Raw genomic sequence first — 14,972 nt, 5'->3', positions numbered from 1 at the left:
CCACCCCTACTATACCTTGTCACAACACAACTGATTGGCTCAAATGCATTAAGAAGGAAAGAAATTCCACAAATGAACTTTTAACAAGATTCCAGGTGACTACCTCATGAAGCTGGTTGAGAGAATGCCAAGACTGTGCAAAGCTGTCATCAAGGCAAAGGGTGGCCCCTTTGAAGAATCTCAAATATAAAATGTATATTTTGATTTGTTTAACACTTTTTTGGTTACTACATGATTCCATATGTGTTATTTCATAGTTTTTATCTTCAATATTATTCTACAATGTAAAAAAAAATGTAAAAACAAAGCAAAACCCTTGAATGAGTAGTCCAAACTTTTGACTGCCTCTGTATATCGGGTAGAGAGCAGCTTTCATGCAATAGGTGTGATTTAAAATGAATACTGAGGCAGTAACACTGCTGTACTGTACACCAGAGGCAGTAACGCTACTGTCCACCAGAGGCAGTATGCTACTGTACACCAGAGGCAGTATCACTACTGTACACCAGATTCAGGAACACTACTGTACTGTACACCAGAGGCAGTATGCTACTGTACACCAGAGGCAGTAATGCCACTGTACACCAGATTCAGTAACACTACTGTACTGTACATCAGAGGCAGTATTGCTACTGTACATCAGAGGCAGTATCGCTACTGTACACCAAAGGCAGTATCGCTACTGTATACCAGAGGCAGTAATGCCACTGTACACCAGATTCAGTAACACTACTGTACTGTACACCAGAGGGAGTAATGCTACTGTACACCAGATTCAGTAGCACTACTGTGCTGTACACCAGAAGGCAGTAACACTACTGTACACCAGATTCAGTAGCACTACTGTACTGTACACCAGAGGCAGTAACACTACTGTACTGTACACCAGAGGCAGTAACACTACTGTACTGTACACCAGATTCAGTGACACTACTGTACTGTACACCAGATTCAGTGACACTACTGTACTGTACACCGGATTCAGTGACACTACTGTACTGTACACCAGATTCAGTGACACTACTGTACTCTGCACCAGATTCAGTGACACTACTGTACTCTACACCAGGTTAAGTAACACTACTGTACTGTACTCCAGATTCAGTGACACTACTGTACTGTACACCAGATTTAGTGACACTACTGTACTGTACACCAGATTCAGTAATGCTACTGTACTGTACACCAGATTCAGTGACACTGCTGTACTGTACACCAGATTCCGTAACACTACTGTGCTGTACACCAGATTCAGTGGCACTACTGTACAGTACACCAGATTCCGTAACACTACTGTGCTGTACACCAGATTCCGTAACACTACTGTGCTGTACACCAGAGGCAGCTAAAGTAATGGTAGTGGTGCATAGGAAACAAAGCATTTGGGCTTGAGGGTTTAGCTTCACCTCTTGTAAATTGTAGTCGTTTACTTGTCTATAGTAATTAGTCGAAACCTTTCCATTACTGCGGGCTCACAAACAGCAGTCCGCTGAAAATGAAGGATGCTGGAGATGCTGGTACAGATTACAGCTTGTGGACATCTTTTTGCCAATTACTCCAATCTGTAGCTACTCCTTGTCTGCGCTCCAGGTGCTATACATGTTGCACCGTTGAAAGGCGAGCTCATCAATCTATTTTGGGGCATTGACTGGTGTTCCTTTGCTTTGAGATTGTAAACGGCTCTGTCCCCTTGTGCTGCTGTTTGATTGACATGGCAGGAGTCCCAGTCTGGGCCAAGCCTCAGCAGGCTCTCAGAGTGTCTCTCTAATGAAGGCCTCACGCTTCAGGCACACGGACACAATACAACACAGATCCCTGGAGCAGGCAGGGGGGCTGGGAGGAGTGGCGACAACAAGCAAACAATGAATTGTGTGAATTTGCCGAGTCGCAAGTCACTTGTGGAGTGTCTTGCAGCAGTGTTAAAAAGGCAGTGTTAAATCAAGACTGGATCGTTGGGCTCAGGCATTGCCTCCTAGAAAGAGAATAATAATAATCATTGAATGCATAATGTTTTCTTTTGTAAGCACTTCTGTGCAAGTTCAATCACGCTTCAGAATCATTCTAGATACATGACATTGACCCAAAAGATATATGATGATTGTCTCGTGTCCCGTTTTGTGTCCTCTAAAATAGCTGAGAATGTGCAATTTATATTAATTTGGCATAACTTTCATTCAAATAAATGTAAGAAAATGAATTTCTGCATCTTAATAGTTCACTTTGTATCAAAGCATAATTAAATAGACTAGGGCTGTTAAGGATGGTTAACATGTCAAGCAACCATTTAAAGAGGTCTAAAAATCTTTGATATATTTGGATATATTCTAGTTATTGTATCCAACCTGTATGGTGTGAGCTATAGAATACTAGACCACAGCTGTGTTTGGAACATGTTGTTGCACTGTGTTGCTCTGGATTCTAAGCTACAGTAGACGTCAACACTGTGGCTTTATCAGACCCAAAGGCACATTACCAGCTCTCTCAGGCCCTTTAATGAATCAACTGTGGCAACAGTCATTAATATGAAGACGTCGTGTAATGCTTAGAGTGCAAACACTTAGCTACTGAATCTTTCCACTATTGAGCACTCTTGAAGTACACAGAAAAAAATCAGCTGCGGGAAGATTTTATTACAATTGGTCAGTTTCTTGATTTATGTATCCATTTGTGTTTGATCACTTAGAGAATCCAAGAGGCTCATCGTTTTAGAGAACCCAGGGTGTGATTTTCTGCCAAAATGAATGCTCTCAAGGCTAATATAGTGTCAAGATTTGGTTCAGCAATATGTGCAAGGCTATTGACATTGGTGTCTATATTCAGAAGGGCCACCCAGCTCTTGTGAAAGATCCAGGTTATTGTGTGGTGATTTATTATTTATTATGATTTATTACAGCCAGAACAAAGTGCCCTAACCTGGCAAGTAGGATGTCGTGGTGGTGAGTGATTTCCAGAGGCTTCAGTGGGCCACATTGCAGCAGAAGCCCAGTGTGCTCTGAATGATAACATGTTCATAACGGAATCAGAAGCAGCAAATTGATTTTCCACTTTTTGTTTTATCAATTTTGAATATTTGAATGGGCATACATTAACAGTGTGGGAGGGCTTGTCCGGATGGCAGGATGACTGTTCACTTTCACTGATTGCTTTGGAGGATTGGACAAGGATGTGTTAAAAGTACAGGGCACTTCTCTCTGTTCCGTAAAGCAACTAGGAGATGGTGTCTCGTAACATAAGCTTGTTAAACAAACTCCTGAAGCAGGAGCAGAACGCCCGCTTACCGTCCCTCCTGTAGAGAGTACTGTACGTGTGCATTGGGCTTGTTCAACACAGCCCTAATGATTGTTGCAGCCCAACAGTCAGCCACCCTCAACATTGCACGTCCTTACCTTCAACTCGATACTTTAAAGGAGTTAGGTGAAGTAGGGGAAAGACAGCCTGGGTCATTTCTTCATTGTGGATTGTCCACAAGGAATGTACCAACCTCTCGCATTTTTCACTGCAATAAAATTCAGTCAAGCCACAGGCACACCGCGAGTTAACGCTCGCCAAGTCCTTTGCAATCTGCAATTGTTTTGTTTATGCATTTGGAGAGGACAATGTTATTTGTTCCAGCGTCATGCCTCAGGACATCAACGTGCAGCACAGGGTGCAGGGACTTACACCTCACAGTGCTCTGCTTCCATCAATTAGAGTGCAACTGGCCTTAATGGGGGGCTCACTATACAATATCCTCATGGAATATCAATCCTGTTGACCCTTTACAGGCCACATCCTTCATTCAGATCTACATGCAGAACTTCATTCCACACATAAGGGAGGCATTTATTATACATGTGTAAATGAGAAGATATTTGTTTCCATGGTGCTGTAGCTCATGATTCTGTGGCGCTGCGCGGTCTGACACAATACATCGGCAGTCCACTGTCACCAGGAGTTCATTTTGGATTCGCTAGTTATTCTCCAAGTCTAGAATAGTACATTTTGAATATGTCCAACTTACTCTGATTAATATTCTTCTCAGACAGAGAGAGGAACTTTATGACTCAGCACTGTGATGCTCTGCAGTGCTCCAGTGATCCTGCTCAATGTCCCCAGAAAACCACTAATGGCACCGATGACAATAGTTATCTCCTCTTTCTGGCAGGGAGAGTTGTTGAGCAACCAGGAGGTACTGCATGCCTTCTCACTCTAATTTCAAGCTTGGGGCATATCAGGAGATGATCTACCCCTTACTGTTTTGATGTTTTGCTGAAATTCTCTGGATGAGATCTTCTTCTTGGACGTAGTTCTGTTGTGCCTCCAGAGTTTTGTTACCAAATTTGTTCCCACCTGACTTCCTTATAACATTAACTTGAATATACCTTTCAGTGAGCAGTGTCGGTTATCGACGTTCTTGGTTGTGATCCAGGTAGCAGGCTTAGCTGTATCCCTCAACGAAAGTGTACCCCACGAGGCCTGTTGATTAGCCTCACTTTTGTTTTGTGTTTCCTGATTAGCCCGCTACAGTACTCCAGCCCTGTAGCAGGGGTTACAAAGGAAATGAATCTTCCACATGAAAACAGATACATAAATATGATGTGTTGCTTGATATGTTTCATTAATAACTAAATACCAAGAGCTGGTTAAAAATAGAGGTTCTTCAGGCTGCTATATTGTGATAGCAGCCTGATAGCAACCTGATAGCAACCTGATAGCAACCGTATTGTGAAAAATGCATCAGGCACCAGGGAGCAGGCTACTCGTTTCATGGTGTTGTGTTCTAGTTTCAATGGATTATCTAATAATTATTTCAACTCGACTTGAAAAAGACTTCACACCAGGAGATCAGTTGTTTGTGTCAGCATGTTCACTTGAGGTGTTTCAGAGGTTTACAGATGGAGTCATGGGTTAAGAGATTTAATGACAACTGTTCTAAAGCTCATCTCATCACTGATCTCTTCTGTTAATTATAGCGGGTCACACTTATAACAAACTATACTATCAACAAAATATCCGCTGATAAGCAACTGCATGCTAAGGTTACATTTACGTTTAGGGTTAGGGTTAGAATCAGGGTTAGGATACGGATTAAGGTTAGTGTTAGTGTTAGGGTAAGGGTTAAGTTTAGGGTTAGGATAAGGGTTATGGTTATGGTTATGGTTAGAACTAGGATCAGGGTTAGTGGATACAGTTGAAGTCGGAAGTTGACATACACTTAGATTGGACTCATTAAAACTCGTTGTTCAACCACTTCACAAATTTCATGTTAATGAAATATAGCTTTGGCAAGTCAGTTAGGACATCTACTTTGTGCATGACCCAAGTAATTTTTCCTACAATTTTTACCAGACAGTTTGTTTCACTTACAATTCACTTTATCACAATTCCAGTGTGTCAGTAGTTTACATACACTAAGTTGACTGTGCCTTTAAACAGCTTGGAAAATTCCAGAAAATGATGTCGGCTTTAGAAGCTTCTGATAAGCTAATTAACATAATTTGAGTCAATTAGAGGTCTACCTGTGGATGTATTTTAAGGCCATCCTTCAAACTCAGTGCCTCTTTGCTTGACATCATGGGAAAATCAAAAGAAATCAGCCAAGACCTCAGAAAAAAAATTGTAGACCTCCACAAGTCTGGTTCATCCTTGGGAGCAATTTCAAAATGCCGGAAGGTAGCATGTTCATCTGTACAAATGATAGTACACAAGTATAAACATCATGGGACCACGCAGCCATTATACCGCTCAAGAAGGAGAAACGTTCTGTCTCCTAGAGATTAACGTACTTTGGTGCGAAAAGTGAAAATCAATCCCAGAACAACAGCAAAGGACCTTGAAGATGCTGGAGGAAACAGTTACAAAAGTATCTATATCCACAGTAAAACGAGTCCTAAATCGACATAACCTGAAAGGCCGCTCAGTAAGTAAGAAGCCACTGCTCCAAAACTGCCATAAAAAGCCAGAGTACGGTTTGCAACTGCACATGGTGACCAAGATCATACTTTTTGGAGAAATGTCCTCTGGTCTGATGAAACAGAAATAGAACTGTTTGGCCATAATGACCATCGTTATATTTGGAGGGAAATGGGGGATGCTTGCAAGCTGAAGAACACCATCCCAACTGTAAAGCACGGGGGTGGCAGCATCATGTTGTGGGGGTGCTTTGCTGCAAGAGCTACTGGTGCACATCACAAAATAGATGGCATCATGAGATAGGAAAATTATGTGGATATACTGAAGCAACATCTCAAGACATCATTCAGGAAGTTAAAGATTGTCCGCAAATGGGTCTTCCAAATGGACAATGACCCCAAGCATACTTACAAAGTTGTGGCAAAATGGCTTAAGGACAACAAAGTCAAGGTATTGGAGTGGCCATCACAAAGCCCTGACCTCAATCCTATAGCAATTATTTGGCAGAACTGAAAGAAATGTGTGCGAGCAAAGGAGGCCTACAAACCTGACTCAATTACACCAGCTCTGTCAGGAGGAATGGGCCAAAATTCACCCAACTTAATGTGGGCAGCTTGTGGAAGGCTACCCTAAACATTTGACCCAAGTTAAACATTTTAAAGGCAATGCTACCAAATACTAATTGAGTGTATGTAAACTTCTGACCCACTGGGAATGTGATGAAAGAAATACAAGCTGGAATTTTTTTTCTTCTGACATTTCACATTCTTAAAATGAAGTGGTGATCCTAACTGACCTAAGACAGGGAATTTTTACTAGGATGAAATGTTATGAATTGTGAAAAACTTTAAAGTTTAAATGCATTTGGCTAAAGTGTATGTAAACTTCCGACATCGAGTGTAGTTAGCAGAAATGTTACTGATCTATCCAAATAAAGTGTTACCTTATAGTGTGCCATGCATGTTCGAAAAATACCCAATCCATCAATCACTTGGTGTCTTCATGTAGCTTTGTCTTTGTTGTATTGAAAGCACACAATGTTGGAAGAATCCATTCTATTCCTGAAAAGAACCTCTATCCATTAGTATCTTAAGGGTTCCCACACTTTCCTTTTTGTGCCTCAGAGCAATCCTAGATACCATTATACACTGGATTTCCATGCAAGCTTTTGAGGCCCCGGAGAAAATCTGCTCGAAGCAATAATAGCCCCAGAGTAAAAAACACATGCAGTGAGCCTGTTATACTGTCATGCTAATCTTTCCACCCTACATATCCAGTATAATAACACATTATTGCCTGTGTCACTTAAGAGATCCTTCTTTGATGAAGTACAAAAGTCATTATGGCCTTTTAGAAATCTCAATGAAGATGCTCTTGGTGAATGATTCTTGAGTGCAACAACAGGCAAGGGAGTACATTAATCTCTTTGTCACATCTGTGTGTATGAGGCCATTCTCAGGAGCACATTACTATTCGTACACAGAGCCTTCCCAAAGAGGTAAAAATCAGCTACTAAATGAATAATTCCCCAGGCGAAGTACACAGAAACCCCCTGAGGGCATGTCATTTAATAGCTTCCCCTAGCATTCCTCAGCGTACCATTCAGTCCTTTTTTATGTTAGAGCCGAACAGCCATGTTCACAACCACCAGTCCCTATACTCCATTAAAGTCGATATAAGAAAAGATGTTGAAATTCAGCCTTGCACAGATCTGCATAGTCCTCTTTTACAGGGCAAGAGTTAAGCGTACAGCTTTTAGGTGTTATAACATTGAGCGTGACATTTGTTACATTGACAGGTTGAAGCATTAACTCTCCATAATGGAACAGTGAGCAGACATCATATTTGGACATGACAAGCTTCTAATAGGACAGTGGGGGGGGGGGGGGGGGGGGTCCATACAGTCATGACAATGTCATCTTGATGTATTCATGACGTGATGACATTTTTAGATGGCTCATGAATGTTATATGAACGTTAGCATTTTGACTGACAGGTCGTAAAAGGTGAAAGCCATCAAGTAATGATGGGATGTTATTGTATCACAGCGTACTTGGAAGAGTTTCACTCTTTTGGTAGTTGTAGCGTTTGTCAGAGCATTAACATTAGCAAACGTGTATGGGGTTACAAAATATGGCTATATACAGTACAGTACACATTACACAAATGCACCACTTAACCTCCCGAGTCCAATTAAGACATAGTGTGCATGATGCCAACGTTCGCTGCTGCTATCAATTCATGCAACCCTTTCCAGGCTAGTCAGTCAACCTCACTATTACAGCTGGTCATGAGTATTAAGCTGAAAAATGAGTTAGTCAAGCTGACAAAAATTTCTGACAAAAAAAAACCAGAATAAAAAACTTTGAACTGCGCTCCTCTCTTGTGTCCTGAGGTCCTTCCTTTAACTAAGGTAGTGCGTTATTAAGCATGTTGTTATGATTCATTTTTAGCTGACTAGCATTTTGGTGGTTGGTTCAATGAGATCGCCTGAAGATTCCAGTTCCCCATGGACTAAAGACATGTATCTCACACGTGTTGTGTTGGTCTCACACTTCTTTCAGTATAACAACTCATCTTAACATTCCAAGTACACATGCTTGTACAATAATGCCATATATCTTTAATATTGAACCAGTAAACTTGTAGTAAAAGTATCTGGGAACCCATTTTGTTTGAAATGTGTTTGGAAGAGACAGAGAATATTTACATTGCCTGATGGTAGACAATAATACTGTATAATCTATTTTTGGCATGTTCATTTCAAGGATTTCAGTGTGTTTTGTTTTCCAAGTGGCTTACTGTTTGCAGGTCCATCAGAAAAGTCCAGTCTCTCAGTCTCCCTAGGGGGAACCAACAGTGTGGCTCCTCGCCTCCATGCCTCCAGGTCTAACGGAGAGACTGACTCACTCAGATGTGAAATCAAGTTCACAAAAACAGGGTCTGTTTTCCTACTGGATCTTGAGCATAGCGCAACAAAGTGAGAATTCAACAAATACGAAACAAATAGTTGCCTCGGAAAATGATCCTTTAGGTCTTCCTGGAATCAGTCTTTTCCACCCAAACATAATTTATTAGCCTGAATCCATTGTTTTTAGATTAGCTTGGCTGTACTGCATTTAGAAAGGTTGGTTGCATTGCACCACCAGAGAATATAGTCACTTTTCAATCCAACTGATGATTAATTCTGTGGTCTAAATATTTCCATTTTAGAGACCAGTATAATGATGATTTAAATGGTTTGACTATGCAGCTCTGTTTACGCATGATTGATATCCAGATACAATGGATCCCTCCGGAGGTAGTCAGGAAGAATTGATCACAATCAGATCACAATGAGTCTTATAATCATCTACGCCTCTCTAAATATGTGTGCACAATCAGAATGTCGACAAGATCAGGACAGTCCATGTTAGACCAGGTGTAAACGGGGCTTCTGTTTCCATCATGTGGAGGCTGTTCTTTGTCTTAGGGCGTCCCCGCGGTGATTGTCTAAGCATAATCCCAGTGTGTGCATCTCAGCCCATCATAGAGAAGAATTATAGGGATACTCATGAATGCACGACTGCATACCTCTCCTCTTACAGTGGCCTCCAAGACGGCCAGCCACTAGAGGCAAAGCCCTCAGCCCTCTCTTATGGCCGTCTTTCTTTTAAGACACCTCAAATCAAATCAAACTTTATTGGTCGCGTACACAGTTTAGCAGGTGTTATAGCAGGTGCAGCGAAATGCTGATGTGACTAAGTCCTAAAAATGCAGTTAAACCTTACATCATTCTTATGGTTTCACTGTATGTTACTGTGCTGTGTAATGCTGCATCTGTCTCCAACTCCGCCTTTTGGGAATATTCCATTGGAATTATGCTCTTGTACAAAAAGCCAACGCACTTAGAAATTCACTTTCTTCTTCTACAAATCTTTTGTGAGCCTATGGCATTTTTTCATACCTGGAAGATTATTTGAGTTTTTATCTCATTTTTGTATTTGTATTTTCTGCAGATTAAATATAGGAGATTTTCAGAGCAAAGATACACATACTAACCCATATTTTCTTTCTGTTCAAAATGATCTTTAAATTAATTGACCAGGGGTTCTTTCATTATTCATTGAACTTTTGAGGAATTCCAGTGTTCTTTTTGTTTTCAGATGAATCCATCCATTCCATCCTGAAATCTCTCATCCCGTCTCTGTTGTTTTCTTTGTGCAGTCGTTAAAGTCTCAGCTTTAACCAACCAAGCACATTGAGGTCCCTCAGAGAAGGGTTGCAATGCAATACTAACTTAACAATGTAATTACCATCCCTATTTTGTGCTGCACTGCTTTGAAGTATTATACATAGAGGAGAATACACAACAAAGTTTGTAATTGGGAAATGTTGGATTTCCACATTAACGGCCCCAGTTTCATCTTCTAGTGTTCAGCCTTGTCATGTTCTTCTTTAGTACAATATTAATTGTATTTTCTTGTCGACAGACCGAGGGAGTGGAATGGACAGATGGTTATCTCACAACTAACTGGCAACATCTTTCTACTACACATCTTCCACAGTGAATCCAGTACAAGACCAACCGAGCCAGACAAAACAATGTATTGGGAATCCATATTGTTGACATCCCATCCAAGACATCTAATCGGTGTGATGCGTGTAATCTGTGTGTCTTGAATCCCGGGCCTTAACTTAATTCCACTACCACGGATAACCAATGCCACGACATTACCGTTACTTCCTGTGGTTAACTTTATAATTTGTGTGATATTCGACATTGAACAGATTGTAATGCAATCTGTGTATCTTGGCAGACAGAATGTTCTACGTGCAGTATCTTCAGAGCAATAATTTATTAATGGTCTAGGAAATTCAACCCCATACTCATGGGGAACATCATTAACTTGAGACAGTAATACCTAAGGACTTCACTAATCGCTTGTAGCAATGTCCTGTAATATTGCTATCATTATCACGGATTGAAACAAGGTATCCAGGGTGTCCTCAATAATGAATACATACAAAGGGAATGCATTTCCAGTGCAACAAAGCTCATTTTATGGAACGCTATCTTGGAGGAAAGTGCCTGCCAGTGATTTGTGAGCAATTGCTTCAAACTGAAGTGGACCACAGCAGGGCTATTTTGGTCCACATACCCCTGTGTGCCCCTCTGCACTTGTCAGCAGCTGAGCAGAGTCAGTCAGTCAGATCGGACTGAGTTGATGCCCAGCCTTCCAGTGCTCAGGGTCAGTGTGCCGGTGATGTGCCATAAACTCATGCTCTCTCTCTCTCCAAGGCCATATGGGGCCTTCACCTCCTCCTGGGCTCCAGCTCCCCCCTGCGGCCCGCTCCCCACCCCCCACCCCCCCCCCCCCCCCCCCCCCGCCCCACCTCAGAAACACTTACATCACAAATAGGTCAGAATCCTGTCAAAACTACACGTACTGTCTGAGTAGAGAAGAGCATCAGCCTCTGAGGGGATGATTCTGCTCTAATAGGAGATGTGATGTGATTCCTGTTTACTTGTTATTTTGTTTCCTTCATTTAGTTACTTCATTGATTTTTTACAAATATGTGCAGGAAACACCATTTACTTACATTTGAAATCCCCCTGAGGTTTTGCGCTTCTCGTCCGTTTATATTTTTTTCTCTGTTTACATTTTTTTTCCTCTGGAAAATAATGTATTGAGTTACGGTTGTGTTTAGTAACAGTGAAAACCCATGTAGACGTGTTGTTTTTCCTGTCAATATTTGAGAGACCCTTGTATTCCCCCAGGGTTCTGAGTCGAGGGAAGGGTTTTGCAGTTTTGCAGTGTAGGCTAGATGGGGCAGCTAGCTGGGGCAGCTGCAGGATCAACCCTGCCAAGGACACAGGGCTTCCCAGGCCTGTTCAATGCCATAAAATGGGCCATTGAACAGCTAAATGGAGTCATTATGATGAGTAATTAAAAGAATAGTGCCCAAGACTCCCCAAACTCTTCTTTTGGTTCTTGTTTCCGCCGTTTTTGGGGGGTTTTCATAGGCTCGCCTGCGCTATATGACAGCTGCCTCGGGGCACTCAAACTATCACCTCTTTCAACAGAATGCAAATTGCATCCTTACCAGCTAATTGAATGGTGTTATCTATCATCCTAGGATTTATTGAAATTCTAGCAGTGTTTCAGATTTCCATTAGCTACTGTTCTACATTGAATTTCTGTCTGTGTTTTTCCCAAGATACTGCATGTCACGCAAACAGTGGATCACAGGAGAGGGGAATAGAGAATCATTTCATTTCGACAAGAGTACTGATATGAATACTGATAGCGCACTCATCTGAAGCTTGAGTTAATATGTATGTAGGTGTCTATATAGGAACTTTTCATTAGTGCAGTGTTGCATAGAGACTTCATAAACAAGATCCTACCAACATGAGTAAAGGCAACAGCAGGGCTATACATCATATTCTATTTAGCTAACAAATGACTTATACTGGGTACAAAGTATCCGTTTCTCATCATTGTCTTGCCTTTCCGTAATATGAACAGAGAGAGCACCCATGTTCCCCCTGGGCAGTGAGTATGGAAAATAGTCATTGGGTTTATACGGGAAGCCATTTAGAGGGAGGAAAGCAAATTGAGTTTTGTTTAATTAGTATGAGCAGTTTGCTGATCACAGGAAATTGCATGGCCAGAATATGGTATACAGGATTTCATTAGCTTGTCCCTGTTAATTGAGGTTTATAGAGTGAATCAAATCACTCCTTTGAAAAAATTGTTGTGCTGTTGGACGTGCTCATGAATTGCTATTGCAGAGTGCCCCGGCAATGATAGGTCATTATAGGTAATAAGGGTCACCCACCTAAGATGAATTCCCCTAATCAATCCTTTATGACAGTGGCTCCCAACTCCGGTGCTGGAGTACATCCAACAGTATACATTTCTGTTGAAGCCCCAGACAAACACACCTCATTCAACTTGTTAAGGGGTTGATGATTAGTTGATAAGTAGAATCAAGTGTGCTTGTCCTGGGCCACAACAGAAATGTATACTGTTGGATGTACTCCAGCACCGGAGTTGGGAACTACTCCTTTATGAGCACTACTAAAACCAATGACCCTGTTCTGAACCGAAACAGCAGTGTGAGCTGGCTAGATACTAAAATATGGATTTCTACGTGGATTTCTATCTTTGTTTGGACAGAAATGTTTTAAAACCACTCCAACGTTATGAAGAGATTCATTCACACTTTGCACTCAGTTTGATTTACCCTTCGATTTTCTGTGTGTTTCCCCAGAGGACCAGAAGAAGGATCCATGAGGACTGGACTGATGCTACTGGAGGATCCCAGAGATGCTTTTACTTATCGGAGACATTAACCCAGATAGCAGAGGTAAGTCCAGTGACTGGCATGAATTCAATCTTAGCATGACTCCCTCCAGGTGTTACGCTGCCCTGTAATGTGTGTCCCTAAGAGGATCCCGGGGAATCTATCTCTAATCTACCGGTCACAATATGCATGGATAACTACATGAGACAAGACAAGCCCTCACAGGAAATGGTATTCTCCAACAAAAGAAAATGAATTTGAAGGGGTCAGTTCTAAATTCACTGGGCGGGGGTCATTAAAAGAAGTACCTCCCCAACGTTACAAATATTTTCACCTGACCCTCACTTTGAACTTTAAAAATAAAAATGCACACCCTCATAGAATTGATAAAAAATGATGCTTATGTCCACAAATAACGGGAAGTCTAGCGACCCTGCGTTTATAAACATGGATAAACATCAGCTTTGCCACTCTGCCATGTTTTTGTAACATAGTCGTTGACATGCAGGGCTACAGGCTAGAAGGTTGAGGGTTCGCCAACCACCACGGATGAGCTTGCTCCCCCTGCTTGTTTCACTAGGCCTACACTACGACCAGAGCCGGCTGCAGACCATGATAAGCTAGGGGGAAATCAGATTTTCTACATTTTGATGCCATATTTATAGTTATGTAAAATATATGCAACACATTTTCCATTAACAGGTTTCTGTGCCAATGCACCATACAACCAATTAACAAAGCATAGCTCTTAGTCGTGGTATATTGTCCATATACCACATCCCCTCGTGCCTTATTGCTTAATTGTTCTTACCAGGTAGACTTATATTTAAAACAGTTAATATTACTCTCTGGCTCTGGTATTTTCTGGTGGACAGCTCTAACAAATAACAAATAGTTGGATAGGTACCTGGGAGCTAAATCTGTGAACTTGGACCAGACCAAGTTGAATTAATACTACCATTTTTTTCCACAGATAGCCAGCCTAGCTGCTTAAAATGATTGACCTCCAGATGAGTATGAGAGGGTAGTTCAAGCATAATTCTTACAAGCTTGTTTTGGCTGGTCTGTAGCTTATTCTTTAGATGTTTGGGGCTGCTGTTGAACCTTGATGTGTAGGCATAATCAAAGTGACACTGGATTAGAGCACTTGCCAGAGTCTTTATGGTGTTTATAGCTAGGTTTCAATCCAATTGCGAAAGATTTTCATGCAAATGTTCAAACATTTGCATAAAAACAATATTTTCCCCATCCAACACAATCTCACACTCAATTCGTGCAAATATGTAGAAATGGCATTTAAGCAGATTTCGTGCATTTTTGTGCGTCTTAATTCGTGTGAAACGACACATTTTTATGAGACTTCATTCATAGGAAAATACATTTTGGGGAGGCAAACTTCAGAAAACAGTGTTTTGAAAGTTATTAGAGCAATGCATGATGGGCAATGGTGTTTTACACTCCCTTTTTTTGTTTACCACTTTTATTTATATATCTACCATGCCTTCTGAAAGTATTCAGACCCCTTGACTTTTTCCACATTTCATTGTTACAGCCTTACTCTAAAATGAAAGAAAAAAAATACTCAGCAATCTGCACAGAATACCCATAATGACAAAGCGAAAACAGGTTTTTAGAAATGTTTGCGAATGTATTAAAAAATAAAACAAATACCTTCTTCACATAAGTATTCAGTCCCTTTGCTATGAGACTCGATTTTGAGCTCAGGTTCATCCTGTTTCCATGGATTACCCTTGAGATGTTTCTACAACAGTCCACCTTTGGTAAAT

General features: G+C 41.2%; 1 protein-coding gene across 1 annotated transcript in view; it reads left to right on the top strand.

Moving 5' to 3' along the window:
• elfn1a (extracellular leucine-rich repeat and fibronectin type III domain containing 1a) overlaps positions 1-14,972 on the top strand; it is an 86,960-nt gene that overhangs the window by 32,042 nt on the left and 39,946 nt on the right. The window contains exon 2 of the mRNA XM_020486566.2: positions 13,153-13,248. The gene's annotated coding sequence lies outside the window, so the exon portion shown is untranslated. The remainder of the gene's footprint in view (positions 1-13,152; positions 13,249-14,972) is intronic.

The sequence above is a fragment of the Oncorhynchus kisutch genome, linkage group LG10 (genome assembly GCF_002021735.2).
Source record: "Oncorhynchus kisutch isolate 150728-3 linkage group LG10, Okis_V2, whole genome shotgun sequence".
NCBI lineage: Eukaryota > Metazoa > Chordata > Actinopteri > Salmoniformes > Salmonidae > Oncorhynchus > Oncorhynchus kisutch.
The sequence above is the reverse complement of the archived record's forward strand: the minus strand, read 5'-3'. Positions and strand labels throughout refer to the sequence as shown.